A 24296-nucleotide genomic window follows, 5' to 3' on the forward strand; every position below is an offset into this window, starting at 1 on the left:
ATCAAACCTGAAGTCTTCCCCAAGTCCTTATATTACACCTCTTTACAACATTTGATTCGTTGGCTAAATATGGAAATAAGTGGCAAACCTAAAATCTGAACCTAAGTCTTTTGGGCACCAAATTGTGAACTTTTTTTTAATATTATATTTTAGTTGTACTAATTATATATGAATACTTTGTCCTTTAGAAAAACATGTATAATGTTACAAATAAATCTGAAATTCCTTTTAGCTACTGCTCCCCTTCCCTAATGGAAAACCCTGTGACAGGTGTACTTCCTGCAGACTATTTTTATACATATTCATATGTATGTACCCTTACAATATTAACAATATCCTTTTGAGATTTGCCTATGTTAATGTATATATATCTAGCTCATTCTTTTAACCACTTTGTGCATTTCATGAAATGAACATGGCATGTCATATTCATCTATTCCCCTGTTGATCAACATTAAGCTCTTTTTCATTTTTCACTATTACAAGTTCCTCGGTGGACCTCCTTGTGTGCAACAAAGCAATATATTTTGGTGGTTAAATCCCAGCTCTCGAGTTACTAGCTGTGGGACCTTGGATAAGTTACCTAAACAATCTGAACTTCATTCTCCTCATCATAGAGTTGTTATAAGCATTAGATGAGGTAATATATATCAGGTGCTGAGTTACAGGCTCAGAACATAGTAAGTGCTCTATAAAGTGAGCATTTATGATACAGCATAAATGTCTGGATCCTGAGTTACTCTCATTTTTAGTTTAATTGGTATTTCTGAATTGCCCTCCAAAGTGGCCACACAGATTTATAATTCCCTCAGCAGTGTAAGAGTGCTCATTTTCCTAATTCTTCCTAACACCTTGTATTTGCAAACCTTTTTTTTTTTTTTTTTTTTTTTTGCGGTACGCGGGCCTCTCACTGTTGTGGCCTCTCCCGTTGCGGAGCAACGCAGGCTCCGGACGCGCAGGCTCAGCGGCCATGGCTCACGGGCCCAGCCACTCCGCGGCATATGGGATCTTCCTGGACCGGGGCATGAACCCGTGTCCCCTGCATCGGCAGGCGGACTCTCAACCACTGCGCCACCAGGGAAGCCCCTAGCAAACCTTTTTATTTGCTCTTCTGTCCAATAAGAAAATCCTTTCAGTGACATTTTAATTTGCATTTTCTCGATTAGTAGTGAAGATGAATATTTTTACGTATTATTAGCCAGTTTGATTTCTTTTCTAAATTATTTGTAGCCATTGTTCATTTTTCTATTTTTATAGACTTTTGTCAAATTTGAAAAAATATATTCTTGATACTAATTCTTTGTTACATGCTGCAAATATTTTCTCTCAATCTGCCACTTATTTACCCTAGCTTAAAATATCTTTGTCTTTAAGAGATTGAATTTTATGGGGCCACATTTATCAGTCTGTTCTTTGATGTGCTTTAGGCCTTGAGACTTGAGATTTGAATCCCAGCTCTGCCACTTACTGACCCTGAGATCTTAGACAACTTACATAACCTCTCAATGCCTTCATTTCCTCAGCTATAAAATGAGGATAGTAATAATACCTGCCTCATGGGTTGTTGTGAGGTGGATGAGTTAATACATGCAAAGTGTCAGGCACAGAATGAGCACCATTTTCTACTATTTTTTTGTTTTCTAATATTAAGTAATCCCTCCTCAACTGAAAGTCAAAAAGATATTCTTCTATAGTATTGTAATGATTTTAATTTTATTTTCTTTAGTTCAGGTCTCTAATTGACCTGGAATTTCTTTTTTTTTACATGTAAGGTTGGGATCTACAAATTTTTGTGTAATGATCATAAGTTGTCTCTGAATCATTTATCGATGTCTTTCCCCCTCTGATTTGATATGGCACTTCTCTCATAGACAGAAGTTCCATATATTTACGGGCCTGTTTCTGGAATCTCTTCTATCTGTTGTCTATTCTGTCACCAATACTATACTGTTTTAGTTACTGTAACTTTATATTTTGACAGGAAATCTAGTAGATTTATTCCCCCTTAATTCTTTTTCAAAATTGCCTTTTCTCATTCTTACACAGTATTCTTTCATACTAATTATACAATCAATTTCTTAAATTTTATTTAAAAACAATATTGGTTTTTGGAGGGATTGCACTGAATGTATAGGTTTTTCTGAAGAGAGGATGTATTTCATAGCATTAAATTGTCCCATCTATAAATTAGGTACAGCTCTCCATTTGTCTTCTTCTATGCCCTTTAATAAAGTTTTATGATTTTCTTCACAAAGCTATTTCATGTTTTGTTAGTTATATTCCTATATAATGCTATTTGTGTGTGTGTTACTGTTGTCAGTAGGATCTTTTTTCTCTTTTAAATTCTAACTGATTGGAGTTCAGGTTTTTGAGAACGAGCCACCCATTCTTGCTTGGCCCTGCAATAACCTTCCTCTGCTCAACCTCAAAAAAAAAAAAAAAATCTAATTGGTTGTTGTTACTATATTGAAATGCAGTTGGTTTTATGAATCTTGTAACTGTCCAACTTACTAAACTTTCTTAGTATTTTTAATAGTTTGTCAGTTTGAATCTCTTGCATTTTTTAGGTAAGTAATAGTATCTTTTGAAAATCCTGATCATTTTGTCTCCTTCCAGTTTTTAGGTTTCACATTTCTTCTTTTTATTTTATTGCCATTATATAGCACCATAAATACCCTGGGTGCTAGGAATGTCGGAGAATCTCTGGCTTGTTCCTGGCTTTAATGGACACTTACATTATTGCACCTTCCAGTCTGATGTTTGCTGTGAGTTTTAGATGAACACTCTTTAGTGGGACTCTCTCTACTACACCATGCTGTTTCTCATTTTGCACTTTTGCCTTAAAAATTTTGTCGGCCTTCTTCATCTGTAAAGCAGAAGTCCTAATATATTTACTTGTAATTTGTCACTGATTAAGTTTTGAAGAATGAAAGAATTTTAATTTACTTCATTTCCTTCTTTGTTAGTTTTCAGAAAAGTCAGGCCCAATTCCATTATTTCTTTCCTTCCTTTAATGGTTCTTTTCTTGACTTCTTTGAATAGTTTGTCCCCTATTTCCCCCTGGCCAGGCTTTTACCCACCCTGGAACATCTTTCCCCACAACCCCCATCCCATACTGTGAGTAAATGACATTGGAGATTCTGAACTGCATTTATTTGAGTGGTTTATGGTGAGGTTACTTTAGTTCAGCGTAGCTCTCCAAGAAGAATTTAGTGACCCTACTTTTCTAAAGAAGCAGATTCTTAGAATGCAACCAATATATATCCTATATATTAAGCCATTTAGCTTCAATTATAGTAAGGTAAATATAAACATATTTGTTAACCTTCCTCAAGATTGAATTTTATCCCTGAAATGTTTAAACCTACTTGAAGCAGAAGATAGCTCAGGTCTGGTCCCAGTGCCTGAAGCGTGAGTTTTATTGAATTCTGAGCAAGATTCTTTAGGGAAAGTTAACCTTAGTGTTGGTTAACTGTAACAGCCTCCCCCATCTTTGGATGCAGCCCTCCCACTTATCTCTTTTGTTTTTGCATTCAAGATTTATAGTGTGGGCTTCCCTGGTGGTACAGTGGTTGAGAGTCCGCCTGCCGATGCAGGGGACACTGGTTTGTGCCCCAGTCCTGGAAGATCCCACATGCCGCGGAGCGACTGTGTCCGTGAGCCATGGCCGCTGAGCCTGCGCGTCCGGAGCCTGTGCTCCGCAACGGGAGAGGCCACAACAGTGAGAGGCCCGCGTACCGCAAAAAAAAAAAAAAAAAAAAAAAAAAAAAAGATTTATATTGTATTTAAAGTCTCAGAATTCATTGGGCAAGGATTTGAAGGAGATTGCTGCCATTTGTATTATGTTTTCTTGAGAAATCCCTGAGGCAAAGAAGCCTCAATTAGTGGGGAAAGTAAGATTTTGCTACTTAAGCTTATGATGCAGGATAGGCTGGAGAAATGTTGTAGTTCAGGGGAAAATGTTTCAAAGACCTGCGGAACTAATAGCTATTCTTTGTATTTCCATCATTCCATTGTCGTTTAAGGATTTTGAAGACGATTTCATTCAACCACCTTCCTAAAGTTCCATGTGCTCATTAGGCAAGGCAGCTAATTATGGTTTGAAGCTCTGTTAGTCTAAAGAATATGTAAGTTATGTGTAGCCACTGAGCAATAAACATTGTTCACATACAGTAGGTATCATTATTTGAAACTAATTTGACAGACTTGAGACACTATGCACAAATTGTGGTTCTTTCCATGGAAACTTGGTGCAATTGTTCTTTCTAAGTACTCAGGATCCACTTAAAGGAGTTAATAATGAGTCTTCAAAATGGTTTGACTGGAAACATTCCCTTCACTGTATTTTTACTCAGTCTACGTTGATTCACAGTGTAGAATTCTGTTTAATTTTGTTCATTTATTCCCCCGGAATCTCAGTATAAGTTGTTCTAAATATCTATTTATGTTCATTTAAGTATACAAGTGAGATCATCACAGGTTTGGTTAGTCATAATTAACATGGGGCAGAATCTATCACTGTGGCCACTTGTGCTGCATTCAGCAAAAGTGTGTGTTGGCACAGCAGAAAGAGCCATTTCAGCAGGAGATCACTATCCCAGACCCATAAGTATAAGGCTGTTGGGACCTTTCAATACAGTTCAACTTTCCAAACTAGCATTTCAGACCCTTGTAGGAAGAGCCCAATCTTCATTTACGACCTTAATATCCACTGTTTCTTTTCGTAGATTCATATGCTCGCTGATGTGCTTGTTGAACCCCATCCTACCATGTACATTCCCACCTCAGAGCCTTTGCTTCCCCTACGCACTTTCTAGAATACCCTCTCATCACTTATCAGCCCATTTCTGCTTCATGATCCAGCTCACAGCCCACTTCTATGGAGTCTTTTTTGATGATTCCAGGACACAGGGATTCTCCCTTTCTTTGAACTCATGGCTCTTTATAGGGAATTAATTGTTTACAGATTTCTGGTCACAGTTTTCAGTTTTGTATGTATAGTTTTCTTGAATGGGCCCAAGGTTCCTTTAAATTTGAATATATGGACATTTTTAACTTTAAAGTCATGTATTTTTTATCTGTCTTCCACCTAACCTGTTCTTTCATTTTCCAGTGCCTAAGAACTATGCCTGGAACCTAGTAGATACTTATAATCATTTGTTGGATAAATGAATGGATTTTTCTGTATACAGAAGACAGTATTTTGAATATTGGTGAAATTAGCAAATAAATCCACCATGACTAAATAAGCAAAATACATGAGAAGTAGTTCTTACCCTAATAAGTACAGGAGATACCAAGTAGAGTCCTGTAGGTTATTTGTTTGCTTGGTTGATTTTTTGTTTGTTGTGCTTTGTTTTGGAGAGAAAATAGTTTGCAGCTATTCTGATTTGGCACTGTGCTGAGATTACAGTGTTTGGTACTGAGCTTATATGTACGTATTGTGGCTATTGCATGTGAAACTGTTCAGTGGCGATGCCCAAAGGATGTCTATAAAGTAATGTGACTGACCTTTAATCAACATACTAGAGCTTTCCTATTTAGATCACTGTTATCTCCTTCAAATTAGTCATCTTTTGAGACTATTCCTTATTCATTACACTGTAGTCATACTTCATAGATCTTTACAAGGTAAATGTGTGAAGTGTAAATGTATGATATGGTCAAGGAGAGGTAGAGGACGACAGGGTAGGAAGGTGCAAATTAGCTATTAATATTTTCCTCTATCAAGGAATTACTATATATGTCATGGGAGTTTTATCTATTTTATGAAGGTATTAATTGTGATTCAAAAGTTGACTGTATTTCCAAGTCTGACTGGGAAATGTCTGCTCTTGTAATCTAATATCACATTACTTTCCATGCAGAATGGAAACTAGAGATACGCCTAATTAAAGAAAAATTAAGTTTAATGTAACAGTAGTATTATAAGCGACCCCAAAATTGCATAATGTTTATGACTGAGTAGTTTCTTTGTCTTGTTCAGACTGTTTAAATGAAAGTCCTTAGTTGCTTTTGAATCTCTTTGGTTACTTCAGTTTACTATTTATAACAATTCACGTTTATTAGTCACGTTCCTAGATATGTTCTCTCCACCGGAATCCTGTTGCCTTCTTTTCTTTATGAGTTGTTTCTAATTATCCAGTGGTATGAGGGGCAATGTTGGAGTCTGGTACAACCAACAGATCTGGGCTCCAGTCCTGTCCCTACCTCTTATTAGCTGTGGTCCTTAAGTCATACAACCTCATCTGAAATGTAGCCTCCTCATTTATAGGACACAAATAGCATTTACATCACAAGAAGGGGATGAAGATTAATTGAGTAAATGTATATAAAAGAATATAACACCATGTTATCAGATAATACATATTCATAAACTGTCACTCTTTTTTTTTTTAATTGTTACTTTTACTTATTTATTTATTTCTGGCTGCGTTGGGTCTTTGTTGCTGCACGCGGGCTTTCTCTAGTTGCGGCAAGCAGGGGCTACTCTTCATTAAGGTGCGCGGGCTTCTCATTGCGGTGGCTTCTCTTGTTGCGGAGCACGGGCTCTAGGCGTGTGGGCTTCAGTAGTTGTGGCTCACGGGCTCTAGAGCGTAGGTTCAGTAGCTCCGGCACATGGGCTTAGTTGCTCCACGGCATGTGGGATCTTCCCGGATCAGGGCTCGAACCCGTGTCCCCTGCATTGGCAGGTGGATTCCTAACCACTGCGCCACCAGGGAAGTCCCCTGTCGCTCCTTTTGTTGTTGTTATGTTATTCATAGTCTCTTTGATGGCTGCTATATTGCTTTATCTCTTTTTTAAATTAATTTTTATTGGAGTATAGTTGATTTGCAATGTCATGTTAGTTTCTGCTGTACAGCAAAGCGAATCAGTTATACATATACATATATCCATTCTTTTTTAGATTCTTTTCCCATATAGGTCATTACAGAGTATGCTTTATCTTTTATTTTACCTTTATTTAAAGTAGTTTTTACCCATTATGCTTTAGTATATGAAGCCTTAAAGTACTAAATTCCAGATGTACGTGCTAGATATAACATACCTTGAATGCCTGTGATGTTTAAGGAACATGCTTTCAAAAAATATGTATTAGTAGAAATTATTCTCACTATTTGACTAGCCTGTCATCTAGCTTCCAAGAAAAGGTCAAAATGTACAGTTGGATCTAGGGAATTTAAGCAGATTTGCTGAACTCCCCAAGAAAAAAAGTCTGCTCCAGGCATGCAGTCTACCTCTTTTCCTTTTCAGTTCATTTGGGCCTAATATTAGATTGGTTCCCAACATGGTCATGTCCTTATATTCCTGCTTAGTTGAACTGCAGTTGCATGTATCATTCTCAAGAAATGTTGCCCAAAGACACAAATGTAGACCCACAGATTAGCACTGGAGACCACAGCTGCCTAAGGCAGGTGAGGCCCCAAGAAAATATAAAACATATAGGATGTATTAAAAGGCAAGTCTCCACTCAAATAGTATGATTTGAAATTTTACTATGAGAATCATTCCAGATGGACAAAGGCCTGAAAATAATCTTTTAGTGTTGGTAAGTTATAGCTTCAGCTATATATCCAAAGACAGGAGATGTATGTATATGTGTACATCTGTTGCATGTATGTACCTATGTGGTGTGTTGTGTGTATCTGATGTATGTATATATGTACATCACATATGTTGTGATTGTATGTTCAGATTTACCTGTAACTGGCTGTATTTAACTACAAATATCTGCAATTGTATGTATTTGATGTATTTCAAGGTCTCATTTTCACAGTAGATACTAAGTACTAAGTGTACATTATTCCACAAATAGTAAGCAAATATTAAGTTAGAAGTCTGAAGAGGTATTCCACATACCTTGTTTTAAGGGTATACTTGCTCATTAACCAAAAGTAGATTATGTTAGAAATCAGAGCAAAAGGAATTGATCACAATAATATCAGATAAAATCTTGAGTTTGAGATAAGCTGCTTTTAGATATATTTTGTAAACAGAGAATGTTTAAGAAGACACAGAATAGACAGTTTTATATTTATGAAAGAGAGATTGGTATTGTGTTAATGATTATTTAGTTAAAAGCTATTTTTGCACTATTAGTTGCTACACCTGAATTAACATTTTTCATCTACTCTAAACTTTTTAAACTAGAGCAATAACTTTTAAATCACTATTTAAAGAATTATTACCCTTTTATAATTAAGTCTTATGAAGAGCCACAATGTATTTAGCAAAACAGAGTTGAACTGCCCTCTTTGAGCTGGAAGCAGGAAACCAGGAATCCAGCTTACTTGGATTTTCCTTCCCTCTTCCCTCTGCTTTCTCTTTCACTTTTCTCTTCCTTTTGCCCCATCCCTGAATTGAGGAAGTACCTGGGGGTACTTCAGCAGAATTCAGGGTTCTTTAGCAATCTGCTGGAAATTTACTCCTGGATTAAAAAGTCTAAATAGCAATTCAGAATAATCCCATACTGATAATACGCGAGCGTGACCCCAGACTGATAATAAGCGAGCGTGACCCCAGACTGATAATACGTAGACACTGAGATAGTTGTTACTGTTTTATATCTTTGATCCTTTAGTAACTTTCTTTAGGGAAAATATACTTCTGTTTGGTTTTCGCTGTTTTATTTGACTATTGTCATGTATAAACTTTCCATTAAGAACTTAAGTTTATAGGCCTGACCTTGCTGTCATTGGGGGCTACTTACCTATCAAAAAATTGAGATGTTTATTATATCCCGGCTTTGGGGTTCAAGCACTAAACTGGGCTTTGCAAGTAAATAAGGTTGTTTCTTCATCTTTTAAGTATGCTTGATATGACTGGAAACTAGAAAGCTTTCTTCCTGTGAAGGCTAGATTGAAGTGGGGCTAGACTGGAGGCAGGGTAACTAATTGAACTGGGTCACTGGTCAGCAAGAGATGTTGTGGATCCAAATACGTACAGAGGCAGTGGGGATGCAGAATCTGGGGGAAGTTGAAGAGCTGTTGAGGAGACAGAATCAAAAGTACAGTAAGTTCCTGATTGAATATGACGGTCAAGGAAGAGGAGGAGTAAAGGATGACTCTCCTGGCTCTGATCTGGGCAACTCATGGGTGCCATGACCTGATAAGGAATCAGAGGAGTAATAGGTTTGGAGTCAAGAATGGTGAATTTATTTTTGGACACGTGGCCTTTGAACACCTGTGGAATATCTAGGTGAGGTCCCAGATGCAAAAATTCAATGTGGAGCTCTGGAGAGAGGACTAGGCTTGGAGTCATTAATGTTTTACAAGTTCATTCTTGTACAGTGAACTGTACTGATATCAAAGTCAAAATGTTATTCCTTTTTTTTTTTTGAAAACGACGTAAACATTTTTTTAATAAAATAAAATGACAGATTTTAGGCCAAACATTGATACAGCATTACTATAAATAGAATGTGCTTTTCTACAAATATAAAGATGTCCAACAAGGGAAAAGTACAAGTTGCATAACAGTAGCTTTATATGACCCTTTTTTTTTTTAACATCTTTATTGGAGTGTAATTGCTTTACAATGGTGTGTTAGTTTCTGCTTTATAACAAAGTGAATCAGCTATACATATACATATATCCCCATATCTCCTCCCTCTTGCATCTCCCTCCCACCCTCCTTATCCCACCATCTAGGTGGTCACAAAGCACCAAGCTGATCGCCCTCAAAATGTTATTCTTATAAATGTGTGATTATGGGTGTATTAAAGAAAGCTGCCTTGTAGTCCTTGGATCATATGACCAAGGCTTCCCTCCTGCCAGCTTGTGACATGGTGCCTTGATGGCCTCAAGAAAACCAGTTCAGGGGGGATGAAGAGGGTCAGAGAAAAATTGCTTCTGAAATTGTAATAGTAAAGCTCAGACCATGGTGTGAAAGCAAATGTCCCGTCATTTTGCACTTTGTGGTATGATGGTTTCTATTTTTCCTGGTTAACTTTGGGATTATTATTTTCTCCCCAAGCAAACTGTAAACGTCTTATAGTTAAGGGACTGTCTTCCTCCTTTTTCCCCTTGTCTGTCCTCACCTGTCATCACATGCCCCCATGACAGATCTTCAATTTAAGAATACAGGCTTTGGGACCAGGTCGACCTGGGTGTGAATCCTAGCTTTGCTGTTAACTGGCTACATTCCACCTCTGTCTGCTCAGTGTTCTTTTCTGTAGCATAAGAGTTATGCTAATATTACTTATGGGTTGATTCATTTGCAATTGCAGATGTTCAGTCTACAGAGACAACAATTTCAAGTGGTTCAATCCAATACTGTGCAGTGTTACAGTGAGGATGAGGTATCGTGTTTAGACTACTTTGAAAGTGCTCCATAAATAAATTTTTTAATAATGATTATATGATTGACTACTACCACTATAAATATTGCCTCAATTAACTATTTTCAAAATGATATCAGGAAAGTTAAAATTGCTTACGTTGAAAATCTAAAGTAAAATAAATATAGGAGGAAATATCTTACAATAAGATCTGTGAAATATGAAATATCAATGTTTTCCAGAAGTATGTTTCCTAAATCTTTTTGTTTAAGCTTAAGATTACAAATCAAAGGGAGGCTCAAGAGGGAGGGGATATGGGGATATATGTATACATACAGCTGATTCACTTTGTTATACAGCAGAAACTAACACAACATTGCAAAGCAATTTTACTCCAATAAAGATGTGAAAGAAAAAAAAAGATTACAAATCAAGTTACAGTTAAAAAGACAAAATCAAAATGACTTAATGGTTTTCATTTTTATTATATAGATGTTGATGAAATACACAAGAAAAGTTCTTCAGTCTCATAAATTACTGAGATAAAACAACATTTCTGTTCTCTTCAATTTTTATTCAGGCAATGCTGTGAATGATGATTTTTATTATACAAACTGTAGTGAAATTTCAGTGATCTGGAGATCACGTATCAACCAACTTCAACTAGAACACAAACCAAAAGCCTGCAAGTTATTAAAAAAAAAACGCTGTGCAATTAAAATAGATACCACAAAGTACATGCATAAAATCTCTTGTACTTTTGATTTTAAATTTCCATAATAAGAACTTTTAAGAAATAAATAAAGGCAGATGAGAAGAAAGTATGAAAAGATATTTTTAGATGGTCTTCAAGACTGCATCATCTTCACATAGCTGCTTTACTTTATGGAAGAAAGAAAACAACCTCTGAGATACCCATGCTTTGCTTAGTTACTGAAGGATAATCCTTGTTTAGCTTTTTGAAATGTTACAGTGTTAATGACTCTGACTGTAACTCCTACCCTAAAAGGGGGATGCTGTGAGAGGGTAATATCCTTGGCACCTGCTCTTCTTGCCTGTCCCTCTGGCACTCCTAGTTGCATTAGTACTGTACCAATAGTAAATATTTCATTAAAACCCACCCTGTGATGTCATGTTGGAATCAGCAAAGTAAATTTAAGTATTTTCAGAGAACCCTCTTGTCCTTTACTCCTGCCAAACCCATTCATTCCAACCTTATGTATTGTTGTGACAAGCGAGATTATCCGATTTCTCAAGCTGTCCAACAGCCTGGAGTTACTGAAAAATAGCTATGGCAACAGGGAAATGAGAAATACATAGAGAGATGCAAAACAACACAGCATCATGTGGGAACAGGTAGAGCAGAGATTCCAAACTAATGCTTTATGGTCCATGTCCATCTCACAAACATGTTTAGTTTAGCTCCCAATCTGTTGATCTTCACAGTAGTTTTGTTTTTGTTTGTTGATTTTCTTCAGTTCCTAACACAAGTATCAGGTGATTCACATTTAAAAAAAATTATTTCAAGTCTCCCTTGAAGAACTGAAGATCTGGAAGCACTGAATCTACATTCCTAAAAAACAGTAATTAGTTCTTGGGAATTTAGATTGACTGCAGTATATTGATTGCAGTTGGAGGTATCTGGTTTTCTACTGCCCCTACTTTTAGGGAGGGCATTTCAATATTCACAGTCCCCACTCATCCCCATTGTCTCACCAATACTGAAGCTTAGTGTTGGTTGCCATTTATCTACAGTCTGGCTAAAAAGAAACTGAAGAAAATATTTGTTACATCTGAGTGTCCATCAAAGTGAGGAATAGGAAGGCAAGCATCGTGGGCTGAGTGTTTTTAAAAGACAGGGAGCAAGTGCATTTTTTTTATAGAGGAGAAAAATGGTTCAGTGTGTAATATGCAAACAAAGTGTGTCTGTGTCAAAGAAATATAAACAAAGCAGCTTTGCTCATGTACTTTATCTACACGACCCTTTAGGCATTTGCGCTTAGTAAAGAATTCTATAGCTTGGAGCACAGCTTCTCATTCCAGTAAAGTTATAATAATCAAGGAAAAGTTTTGCTAGGTCCAGTAAATGCTATTTTAGAAGATAAAGAAGTAGATAAAACTTTCCAGAACTACTTCAATCTAGAATAGCCAAAATAAGAAACTTTCAGTGTGTAAGTTGAAGCATTTGAAGCTGCCAGTATTTAGTAATTTCAACCCACAAAAATGGCAGCTTCACATTAATTAACCTACTGTAAAGTAGTAAGTTTCTGCCACCTGCTTATTTCACTTATATGGAATTCCTTCTTTTCCCACAATATCAAAAAATGAGATAGTGATTTATCTGGGTTAATAAAATTCAAAATATATAGAAGAATAGTTACAGATATTATGTGAAGCTTATAAAAGCAATTAAAACATACAGTACCGTTTCATTACAGTCTGAAATATAGCTTATGTTCATGGATGTGATAATGTATTCCGAGTGTAATGATTGAAAATATTTTGCAGTTGATGATCCCTGCATTATGAGAGGATAGTAGCTTCACAAATCGAATCCCCTGAGATGTAATGCTTTCTCTAGAGAGGCTTACTCTATTTAGCATCTAATAAATATGTTCTAGAAATTAACTACATTGCACTTTGTTTGTTTTCCTCTGTGGATGCAACTTTCACCTTTTATAGGCTTTACCTGAGAAAGAGATCATCACCTGAAATTCAGTAGATTTTATAAGAATCTTCAGTAAATGCAAAGGACTTAAATAGAAGCTTTTGGAGATGAAGTTTTATTTTAAATCCTTCATTTAGCATCTGAACCATTCTTGCAAGTGATGTATTTAGTGCACACAAATAATTTTTAAGCACATGGTGGTTACCCTATGCTACATACATATCCTAAAAAATTGAAATATAGTAATTAGTAGAGAACTACATTATCTGATATACTTTAGTTGGAAGAGTTTGGTTTTGTTTAAAGCATAAAATTTCAGAAAACTAAAATGTTTAAATTCTGCTTTTAAATTTCAAAGCTATTATCACTGAGGATAAATTGCATTTCCTAAACTGATAATAGTTTGTTTATAACTGTGTATATAAATATTTATGATATTACTGATTTATTTATGGGAACTGTCAGTCATAGTCTATTTTCTTGAAGACATCTCTCTCTGGACCTGAAAAATAGTTGACTGAATTTAATGACTATTTCATATATTGTGGATAGATGATGGAATTTCATCAAGATTTGCTGCAATTAAATCGAGTTGAATTCTCTTACCAAAAAACACACTGAATCAAGTCATGTTAATACACTTACTTTAGCAAAAATAGTCCCTTTACTGAAAATATACTTTTGCATAAAATGCCAGGTGTTTACTTGTTTATTTTAAAATATCTTGAAATAAAAATATTTAGTGTATTAAGGTTTTGGTGAAATCAGAAGAAGTGTTTCAAATATGTTATGAAGGAAAGATTTAAATTGTAGAAACTATTTTTTGAGAATATAGGGAGAATTTTCAAGCATCTGAGATTCTATTTCAAATATTGTTTTACTCAATGGTAAACATATTACTCTGGCTGATAACGTATATCCCAATAGATTTTTTAAATAATCTATTCACCCACATAGACTAACCTAAATATAGAGAAGAGTAATATAAAATAAAGAGCAGATTAATAGTGCAGGAGCCAGGAATAACTAAGAAGATATTATTATTTAATTATTAGGTTTACTTATATTTTCCAGGATATACTGCTCACCTTTGACGCTAAGTTGGGCTACATTTTACTCTGCCTTTAATTTTTGCTTTTAATAGACTGGGTATGTAACATGTACACACGTAAAGAGACTGACCTTTCCTTTAACTATATTTCATTCAAGCCCAAAAAAGCAATTTTTAATGAATGACTAAAACTGGGAACAATTAGGAAAGACCATAGGTTTCCCATGTTCTTTCTCACCAATTGAAATGACTGATGGACCACATGCATTTATCTTCTCTTCCTCCTAAAATCTTGCTAAAGTGACATTAATGGGATTAAAAGAGAGAGAGAGAGTAGGAATGGATATAAGAGAGGATGAGAAAGATGTCAACAATTTTTTTGGAAAACAGAAATCAGAAGGAAGAGTGCTAGCTGTCTTAACAAAGTAGAGGAACTCATAACCTCAATGCTTTCAGAGAGGGCCTCCATGACAGGTGAGCTTGTTGCAGGTGAGCCTGTTGGCCTGCAGAACCCCTGCAAGGCTCAGTTCTCAGAAGCATCAGATATGCTAAAAGGCCCTCGTGATATGGTCAAAAATCCTTAAATGACCAGACATTTGAGAAAAGCTTTTGACGTAAAACAGAGAGATGAAAACAAACAGAAAAATGAGGCTAAGAGGAAACAGAGGCAATGCGAATAGCATAAGAAAACATCAAAAACCTTAAGTACTGTTCTCAGAGATAAGAAAAGCGATTACATCCTTGGAAAAGAACAGTCTGCTCTGAAAGAAGGAAGAGTATGAGTTTCCAGATTGAATGGGCCCACCAAATGCCCAGCAACATGTATGAAAATAGACCTACATGAAGGCACATCATCATGAAATTTTATATTGCCAAGGATGAAAAGGAAATTCTAGAAGTTACCCAAGAAAGAAGACCGGATTCATGCTATAGATCAGAAATGAATGGCTCCAAATCTCTTACAAGCCATATAGGTGATAATTATTTTGCAAACTATAAGTGTATCCAATCAACATATACCTTAAATTTATACAATGTTATATGTCAGTTATATCTCAATTAAGCTGAGAGGGGAAAAGGCATTACGAGAAGCTAGAAGATAATGAAGCAATACCTTCAAAACTAAGGAGGAATGGTTTTCAACCTAGATTTCTATACACTGTTCAACTAGTAATTAATTGTGAAAATAAAGTAAAGATTCTTTTAGACATTTAAGGGCTCAAATTTTATCTCCCGTTAGCACTTTAGAAGATGTGTTTCATCACAAGAGAGAATAAACTACAATAGGGGGAAGACATGGGATCCACAGGACAGCTGAAAAGGAAAATCTTAGGATGTCTGGGCACCTATCTGTAGCAGTCTTCCCCTCAGCAGGAGCAGGAGTTTGGAGGACTTCATAGTGGAGGGCATAGACACAGGAGGGTGTGGTTGGGTAATGGAACTAATAAGTTAATTTAAGTGTTTAAGCTTTTGGAAAAATATTGGTAGGGATTTGAACCATCTATAGGAACATTCAAAAAATAATGATGCAAATATAAACTCCAGATAAAAATTGAGGAATAAAGGTTGGTCGTAGTATACTACTTGGCTCAGCAGTGAACATAAAAGAAAGGGACTTTCTTTTACTCATTTTTTATCCCCTTTATCATTTTGCATGCAGTAATCATACAACAAATATTAGTCAAATTAACCTACAGTTCAACAATTCTCTATGTAATTTGTTATTTCTCAACATTATTGACTCTCTTTAACTTCATAATTCTCAAACAAACAAAAAAATCCTGGGGGATACTTTTGATTAACATGAAATAGGTATCCCCTATTCAGACAGGTACATCCAGCAATTTTTGATTAGAGCCATGAGTCTCCAAGTCCCTGAAGAGGTGGGAATGTTCAAGTAGAGTCCCAGTTTCACATTGCAAAAATGTTGGGGAAGAGGTCACTAAAGGAGAAACCATGTTGATGAGCCATCTCTCTCATCTACTAGCTTGCTTTGGAATGGGGAGGACTGCTAGAAGTGAAGTGGATGAATCATAAGGGAGAGAAGCAGAAAGTTCCAAAATTCAACACAAAAATGACCCCAATAGTTTAGTTATTAGTAATATGTAACATCTTGAATGTAGAAACCTGAGAGGATAAAGGAAATAATAGACTTGTGGTGAAGATACCAGACATAAAGATTCCCAAGTAGTTGCTGCAAATGGCTCTAGCTCATGACTCACCTCCCCATATTCCCCACATTCTCCACAGATAACCAATCCCAGTCAATCAAAGACAATTTTGAAAGGAACAGATCTATGCTTCTCATTTCATTTGAGCACATCGTTTGCAAGGTGAGGGGTGGGATAGGGGGAAGTTAGGCAAACAGGACAAGAGTGAAACACATGGATCTTGTGTCTAAAGAGTTTTGTAGAAAAGTCAAAAGCATCTGACAGGTTCCAGGAGATTAAATCACTACAGAATAATCAAGACATGTCCTGATAAAAGTATTGATCCTAAGAAATAAATCACATAACTTCTAGACATTAAAAGCAAGACACGTTTGAAGGGGGAAAAATCAGGTTGTACTTAGGTTTCTCCACAGCAAAACTAAAGTACTTGTCTATAAAAATAAGTATGACCCCCATATTTAATACTTAGCCACGTTGTTCCTTAAACATAAGGGTAACAGTCTTTCTCAAACATTCAAGAACTTAGGGAATTATATAACGAATCTGTCTTTGAAAAAAAGCAAAACTACTTAAAGATGCTACCTAGCCACCCAAGAGATTAATCAAAAAACAAAAAACAAAAAAACTCAAGGATAAAAAAACAATCATGGAGAGACTCATGGCATTTCACCCATTTAATATAGAACCAGAGCAAAACAGCCATGAGAATTGTGGTTAGAAAAGCAGATGGAAACGTTGAAACCTGATAATGTAAAAATAATAATATAGCTAACAAATATGAGAGGAGGAAGAAAAGCCTGCCAGTTTTCTCATCTCTCCTAGAAGAGAGTCAATAGATTCTGTCTGAGATTAAAGTGTAGAATTTTTTTTTTTTTTTTTTTTTTTTTTTGCGGTACACGGGCCTCTCACTGTTGTGGCCTCTCCCGCTGCAGAGCACAGGCTCCGGACGCGCAGGCTCAGTGGCCATGGCTCATGGGCCCAGCCGCTCCGCGGCATGTGGGATCTTCCCGGACCAGGGCACGAACCCATGTTCCCTGCATCGGCAGGCGGACTCTCAACCACTGCGCCACCAGGGAAGCCCTAGAATTTTTAAAATAGCTCAGAATTCTTAAAAGTTTTCATGAAATTTAAAAATTAATATGTAAACTCTTTTAAGAGTTGCTATCTTTTATGGTGAAGAAATATTTAACTGAAGTTCTATGATTCTTTTAATTTCAATTCAGTTTCTTTATTTTCATTAAATTCAAGTAAAACTCAATTAAATACTTTTTAAAAGCATGTATAATAATATATATTTCTGAAATTATTTTTATCTTTCTTTTGCTGTGTATATGCAGAAGATCCTAGAAGAATGTTTACCAAAGTTAGTGATGCTATTTCTGGATAGTGGGATTGGGATAATTTTTAAGATTTCTTGTACTTTCCTTTATTAATTTAACTTTTGTAATAAGTTGTGCCATTTTTACTCAATAGAGTCATTGTTTAAAAATCATGGAACTGAATAAAGTTATTTTCATTTGACAGCTAAAAAAGTGAGTACACTAATGAGAACTTACTGTATAGCACAGGGAACTCTACTCAGTGCTCTGTGGTGACCTAAATGGGAAGGAAATCCAAAAAAGAGGGGATATATGTATACGTATAGCTGATTCACTTTGCTGTACAGTAGAAACTGTACACAGTTACAATATTGTAACACAATATTGTAAAGCAACTATACTCCAATAAAAAATAAATAAAGTAAATTTTTTTAAAGTGAGTACAGATATTTCAGTAACATCTACCAACAAAACAAATGGTTATTAACTGAGCCATATTTATACATTCTGCTGTTGTGACTCTTTCAGCTGAACACTGTTGAGAATCCTTTTGGGGTTTTCACATTATTGTAGAAAATAACTGAGCCATCCCGTGCATAGTTTTCTGTATCAGTTACGATTCTTTGGTTGCAAGTAACAGAAACCAACAGTGGCTACTTTAAGTGAAAACAAAACCAAGAACAAAACACAGAAATTATTGAAAAAAAATGGGGTAATTCCCAGAATCAAAAATAAAACCTAAGTAAGGTAGGCCTTGGGAAGGATAAGCACGTGGGATCTCTAAGTAGCTGAGACTCATAAGAGTCTCTTTAGGGAACTCTGCAAGGATGCATGGACTCTAGCTGTTTTTCTTCTTAAGTCATTCCAGGCAGAATTCAGATATCTGCTGGTGAGTGTGCCTAGTCAAGTTTGGGGCACATGCCCACCTGCAGCCTGGGGAAGGGAGGGGACCGTTGATTAGAGCTCCCAAACTGCACCCATGGAAAGGAAAATTGAAGGTTTGTTACCAGAAAGTGGGAATGAATGGATGCCGGGCAGGTAAAAACTACCTATGCCCCCATCTCTGCCTCACTTTAAACTTGCAGTAAAGTAAGCTTCTCTCACTCAGTATGCCTCTAGAGGAATTAACTGATTTAGTTTCTTTATCAGATCTGTTCCTTCATTCCTTTCAAGGTAATTACAGGCTGCTTTTTCCCTGTCTCATGACACTGATTATTAGCTAAAGCTAATTCATCAGCTAGATATAGGTGAAACACCTTTAGCTGTCTTTCAGGAAAGGCTTAGTAAATTATTTGTCATTCTCCAGCCCAAGAAATGTTCTCCCTGTAAGTAAAAGTTTATTAGATACCGTGAGAGGTCTCTGGGTTCAGCCATTTTCTGTCCTAGCTGTAATTAGAGAGCTAGACAAATTATATCAACTCCTAGGGAAAAAATCCACACACATACTCTTTTTAATAAATCCAATTTACTCTATTTGCTTGGTATTAACAACTGTTAATGTTATGTCCAAATTCCCTTCCTTCCTCATGGAAAAAAACTCTATCACTACAGCCAATACATACAAATGGATAGTTAATTACTCTGCACAGAGGGTTATGTGATTCATCACTGCAATGAGGAAGTGAATGTTGCCAATATTCAGCTTTTTCCAAACTACATAGTGTTATATGGTTTATGTCCCAATCAATGGTGGCAAAGCTCCAGAAAGAATTACTACCTAGATGTCAGGGACTCATTAAACTGAACAGTCTGTGGTCCTTTGTCAGTGATTTCCAAACCTGGCTGTGTATCAAAATCACTTGGTGACATTTTAAAAAAAAAAGGAGAATCAGGAAAAGATACAGCCTCCTGGTATCCACCCGCAAAGCCACTGAATCAGAATATTTGGGGTTGGGTCAGGGACAAAGTCAGGGTTTCTCAGGGCCTGAGGTTTGTACAGTTCGGGGTTTCTCTTTAAGAAAATGAATGCAAAATATCTTGCTTTAACCGATTTTACAAAAATATATGACCATGTGAATACACTTCTAGGACCAGGCCCTGGTAAAGGTCCATGTAAATGATGGACCCTGAAGCTTAACCTTCATTAGTTTCAGGATAGGTCTACCTGTGGGCTAGGGCCTAGGAATAAATGTGTGTTTGCATGTCTGCATCTGTGTCTGTGTGCACATGTGAGCGTGTGAACCTGTGTGCATGGTTCAAGCTCCCAGGTAAGAGGATCCAGGGCTGGGACTCTCTCTTCTCCTTCAAAAGCAAAAAGAATAGGAAAGTTTAGTGTTCTCTACATTTTAATCTAGTTCTGCACTAAACTTTAAAATCTCAGACTGAGATACTTTGAATTTCGTATTTTTATTTACTTTGCCCTTCTTATGGCAGAAATGCCCATCAGCCAGAATTATTGCCAGTTTCTAAACTAGTCCGTACACTGCACAACAGCCCCTGAGTTACAGCTGCCCTGGTTATAGTCAGGGAGGAATAACTGAGCTCAACTTTCTGTGTTTCGTTTTAGTTTACAGATAGCTTTTTGCTTTTTTCCCATGATTTTAGATATTGAATTTCGGCACCAGTAAGTGTGTTTGTTTGCCTTAAGGAGCGCTGAGTTGGAGAGAAATGGTATTATAGGAAATGTCAAGTTGTTCACTTTGGTAAAATTAAATGATCTGTTCAGTAGCACCTTTTTAAAACTGGTTTTTAATCCTTTATAAAAGTAAAACTTGCCTAGTGTTGAACATTTTAGAATGCATAAATATTTAATCAAATATATGTTACCTATAATCTCCCCAAAGATACCTACAGTCATCACAGTGTTTGACATACTAGAGCTACTCAATAAATATTTTTAGAGTAAAAGAATAATATGAACTCTAGAGAACACATAAAACCCCTTTCTGAGTTTTATTCCCTAGGTGCCTATAATTGTGGTATCTAAGATACCCATATTGAAATGAACATACCTCGAGTACTAACAAGTAAAGTCCCTATGCTAGACAATGATGATATAAAGATGAATAAAGGTGGCCTTTGTTCCTCTCAGTGGAATTTATATCCAGTAGAAGAAGCCAACAAATCCCTACCAACACAAGGACACTTAGACACACAAGGACACCAAGAGCAGCTATGTAAAATCCCACGTAGGAAATTTCTTTCAAATCTAAGTGCCAAAAAGATTTCTTTTCTCTTGACATTCTTGACTGTTCTCTTTCTCTCATTCCACATCCACTCCATCAGCAAATATTGTTGGGCCCATATTTAAATTCTATTCATAATTCAACTCCTCTCCATCTCCATTATGCTGCCCTGGCCCAAACCACTATCACTTCTTGTCTGGATAATTGCAGTGGCCTCCTTATTGGTTTCACTGCTTCTGTTCTTGCCTCCTTACACTCTGTCCTCAATCCAGAAGCTGGAGAAGTCCTTTGAAATTTTTTTAGCTCATAATGTTCTTCTGCCACAAATTCTCCAATGTATTCCCACTTCATTTAGTGTGAAAGCCAATGTCATTAAATTGGCCTGTAAGATGATTTTGTCCACCCCCTTTTCCATCAACTCCTTGATCTAAAATCTACTGCTTGCCATCTTGCTCCTTTGCTCACTCTAGAACAAGCTAGCAACCTTCCCACCTCGTGGACTTGGCACTGGGTTTTCTCTGCACAGAATGCTTTTCCCTCAGATACCTGTATGGCTTGATCCCCTCCCCTTCAGATCTTTGTTCAAATGTTACTTTCTCTGTGAGGCCTTCTTCCATCCTAATTAAAATTAGAGCACTCCTACCTCTGGTCCCTGCTTTATTTTTCTTCAAAGCATTTTTACCATCCAAAGTGTTATATAGTATTATTTATTTGTATTCATAATACGAGCTCCACGAGGGCAAGGATTTGATCTCTTTATCCCCAGCTCCTAAAACATTTCCTGGTGCGTAGTAGGTGCTCAATTAGTATTTGTTGAAAGAAAGGAGAGATAATATATTCACTCGGCTGACATCCCCACATGTTCTTTCTTCCTTTGGTTTCCTTCCTTTCAGCATCAAGATACTTTTATAATGTTTACTGGGCAGCTCGACAACACACATGTTGTCACTAACCTTGGTATTTCTTAAGTGGTAGTCGCTGAAATCACATCCTACTTTTCTGCACACTGGGGCAGATAGATGTTTGTATCTGACGCCTGCTTGAAACTGATGCCCTGTCTTTATGGTGGTGTGGAAAATTCCGTTCAGAAAGGTGGCCAAGGCAGATAGATGACAGAGACACTAATGTACTTTTCCATATCTATGAACCAACATATTTAAGCCCAGAATTCACTTCTCATAAAGTGAGGAAATCTAATATAATGTCAGGATTTTGAAAAGGATGCATAATTCTTTGATAAGTAATGTATGTATTTATGCAGGCTGGAATAAAAAAGAATCATTGAACCAGGGACTTTAGGTTCTCAGCTAATGTTAGAGTGGTAAGGCTTTTTTTCTTCCTCATCTCAAATTCTAAAATTTAATAAGGAGATTGTCAGGGGAACCTAACATTCCACTCAAAGGGTTGGTTACCACCAAATACAGCACCACTGAAAACCAGAGTAGTGGATCAGATTCCTGTTAAATGAAGGTTAGTTCTAAATGCACCCCTTGTTCATTACATTTTTGAATGTCACGTATTCAGAAATAGTTTCTACTTAATCAGATTTGTATCTTTCTGCATTAAAATAAAAATAATTAAGAAGGGATAAAGCAGGAAAAATACTTATCCTTGCTCCTAATGTATCAAAAGACCTTTATTTTAAAAATTCCTTCACTTGAACTTTTACTTTTCCACCAACTTGTTTATCTCATAGGAAGGAAAGCAGACACAGCCTATAAATAGTGCTTGCATTTCTGTTTCAGGATGTATAGGGCAGGAGAGCCTCTTCCCAGTAAGGTCAAGGGCCACAGCCAGCTTGCTCCGTTTGTAAGTCAGACAATATTCGCATGTTGCTATTCTGAACTCAGTAAGCAGAGTTATGTAAAATAAATGCCCTATGTGCAGCATCTTGAAAATTCTAGCACAATTCAGTGTCTCCACTCTGTTATCCACCATTTTTGGACAGTTTTCATACAGATTTCTTTTTCACTTGATTTTTAGAGATTTAGAGTTCTTAGGAACTCTAAGCATACTCCACAGTCTTTGAAATTTCCAGAAGTAAGTGAGCATTTGGAAAGTTATCTATAACCTTATTTTTTCCCTGAGTTTACTTTATTATTTTAAGAAACTTCAAGACTTTTCATGTCTCCAGAGGATAGACTAAGCTTATTTTACTGACAGTTTCCTTCAAATTACATGGAAAATTATCTGTTGTCTAGAAAGCTAGTTCTCTGCTATAGTCTAATAATAGAAAAATTATCTATGTGCTTTTCCTCTTCATCATTTAATTTAATAGATATCTACTGAATACTTGCAAGGATAGAGGCACTAAGCTAGGATTTTTAAAAAATGTATGACACCATGAAAAGATGCACAAGATCATTAGTGCTTAGGGAAATGAAAATTAAAACCCCCAATCAGGCACCACTTCATACCTACTAGAGTGGCTGTAATCAAAGAGACAGACATTCCCAAGTATTGGCAAGGACGTGGAGTCACTGGACTTTCATATGCTGCTGGTGGGAATGTAAGATTGTATAGCCACTTTGGAAAACACTTTGGCAGTTTCGTAGGAAGTTAAGCATAAACTTAACCATATGACCCAGAAATCCTATTCTTAGGTATTTACCCAAATGAAGTGAGAACATGTATTCACACAAAGATATGTGCGCTAATGTTCATAACAGCGTTATACCTAATAGCCAAAAAGTGGAAACAGCCCAGATGTCCATCTAGAGTAGAATGGAATACTTTTCAGCATTGAGAATGAATGAACCACCAGTACACATAGCAATGTAGATGAATCTCATTAACATGATGGACAGCTAAAAAACCAGAAACAAGTGTGTTCGGTGTTTGACTACTTGTATGAAGTTCAAAAACAAGAATACTAATCTGTGTGATGGGAAGTCAAGATAGTGGTTATCCTTTTGGGGGAATAGTAGTGACTGGAGTCGGGGATGAGGGTGCTTTAGGGGTGCTAGTCGTGCTCTGTTTCTCAGTCCAGATACTGTTACACAGCTATGTTAACTTTGTCAAAATTCATCAAGTTGTACCTTGAGGATTTGTGTAATTTTCTACATGTATACTTCCAAAAAATATATTAAAACTATAAAAAATGAGTGACACTTGATTTTCAGAGATTCAGGGGTCCTAGGAAAACACTCTCCATGTTCACTGCTTCAAAGATTTTACAGTTTTGGGGAAGATGGGCATGTTGATAAATAATTCTGATATGAAACAAACTCTGATAAGTGCAGCATTAGAAATATAAGTAAATGCAGTGAAATAAAGAAAAATATTTACAAAAAAGGACAACTTGGAAAAATGTAGGGTGTAGTCACTGTTGGGTTTGCTACATAATAATGGGAGGAACAGAATAATGTTTAAAAGTGGAATTAAAGCTATAAATTAGAAATAAAGGGATTAAAAGCATTGGATTGTGTACAAGAAGTCATAACTGTTTGAGAGGCAAAGTTGTTTTAAAATATCAGAACACATAAGTTATTTATATCCTTAAAAATGAGTTCTTCTGTTTTTAGTTGACTGACTTAGCTGGAGTTGTAGGTTACTCTGTTCCAGTGGTTCTCAGCCTTGACTTCACATTGGGATCACAGGAGCTTTTATAGCTCCTCCTGAATCAGAATCTCCAGGGGTGGGACTCGGGCATCTGTACTTTTTTTAGGCACCTGTGATTCTCC

The 24296-nt window shown here is 36.4% G+C and overlaps 1 protein-coding gene across 1 annotated transcript in view; it reads left to right on the forward strand.

The window, feature by feature from the left end:
• FBXL17 (F-box and leucine rich repeat protein 17) overlaps positions 1–24296 on the forward strand; it is a 480642-nt gene that overhangs the window by 425789 nt on the left and 30557 nt on the right. The gene's annotated exons all lie outside the window — the stretch shown is intronic.

Source organism: Phocoena sinus, chromosome 3, assembly GCF_008692025.1.
Source record: "Phocoena sinus isolate mPhoSin1 chromosome 3, mPhoSin1.pri, whole genome shotgun sequence".
In the NCBI taxonomy this organism is placed as follows: domain Eukaryota; kingdom Metazoa; phylum Chordata; class Mammalia; order Artiodactyla; family Phocoenidae; genus Phocoena; species Phocoena sinus.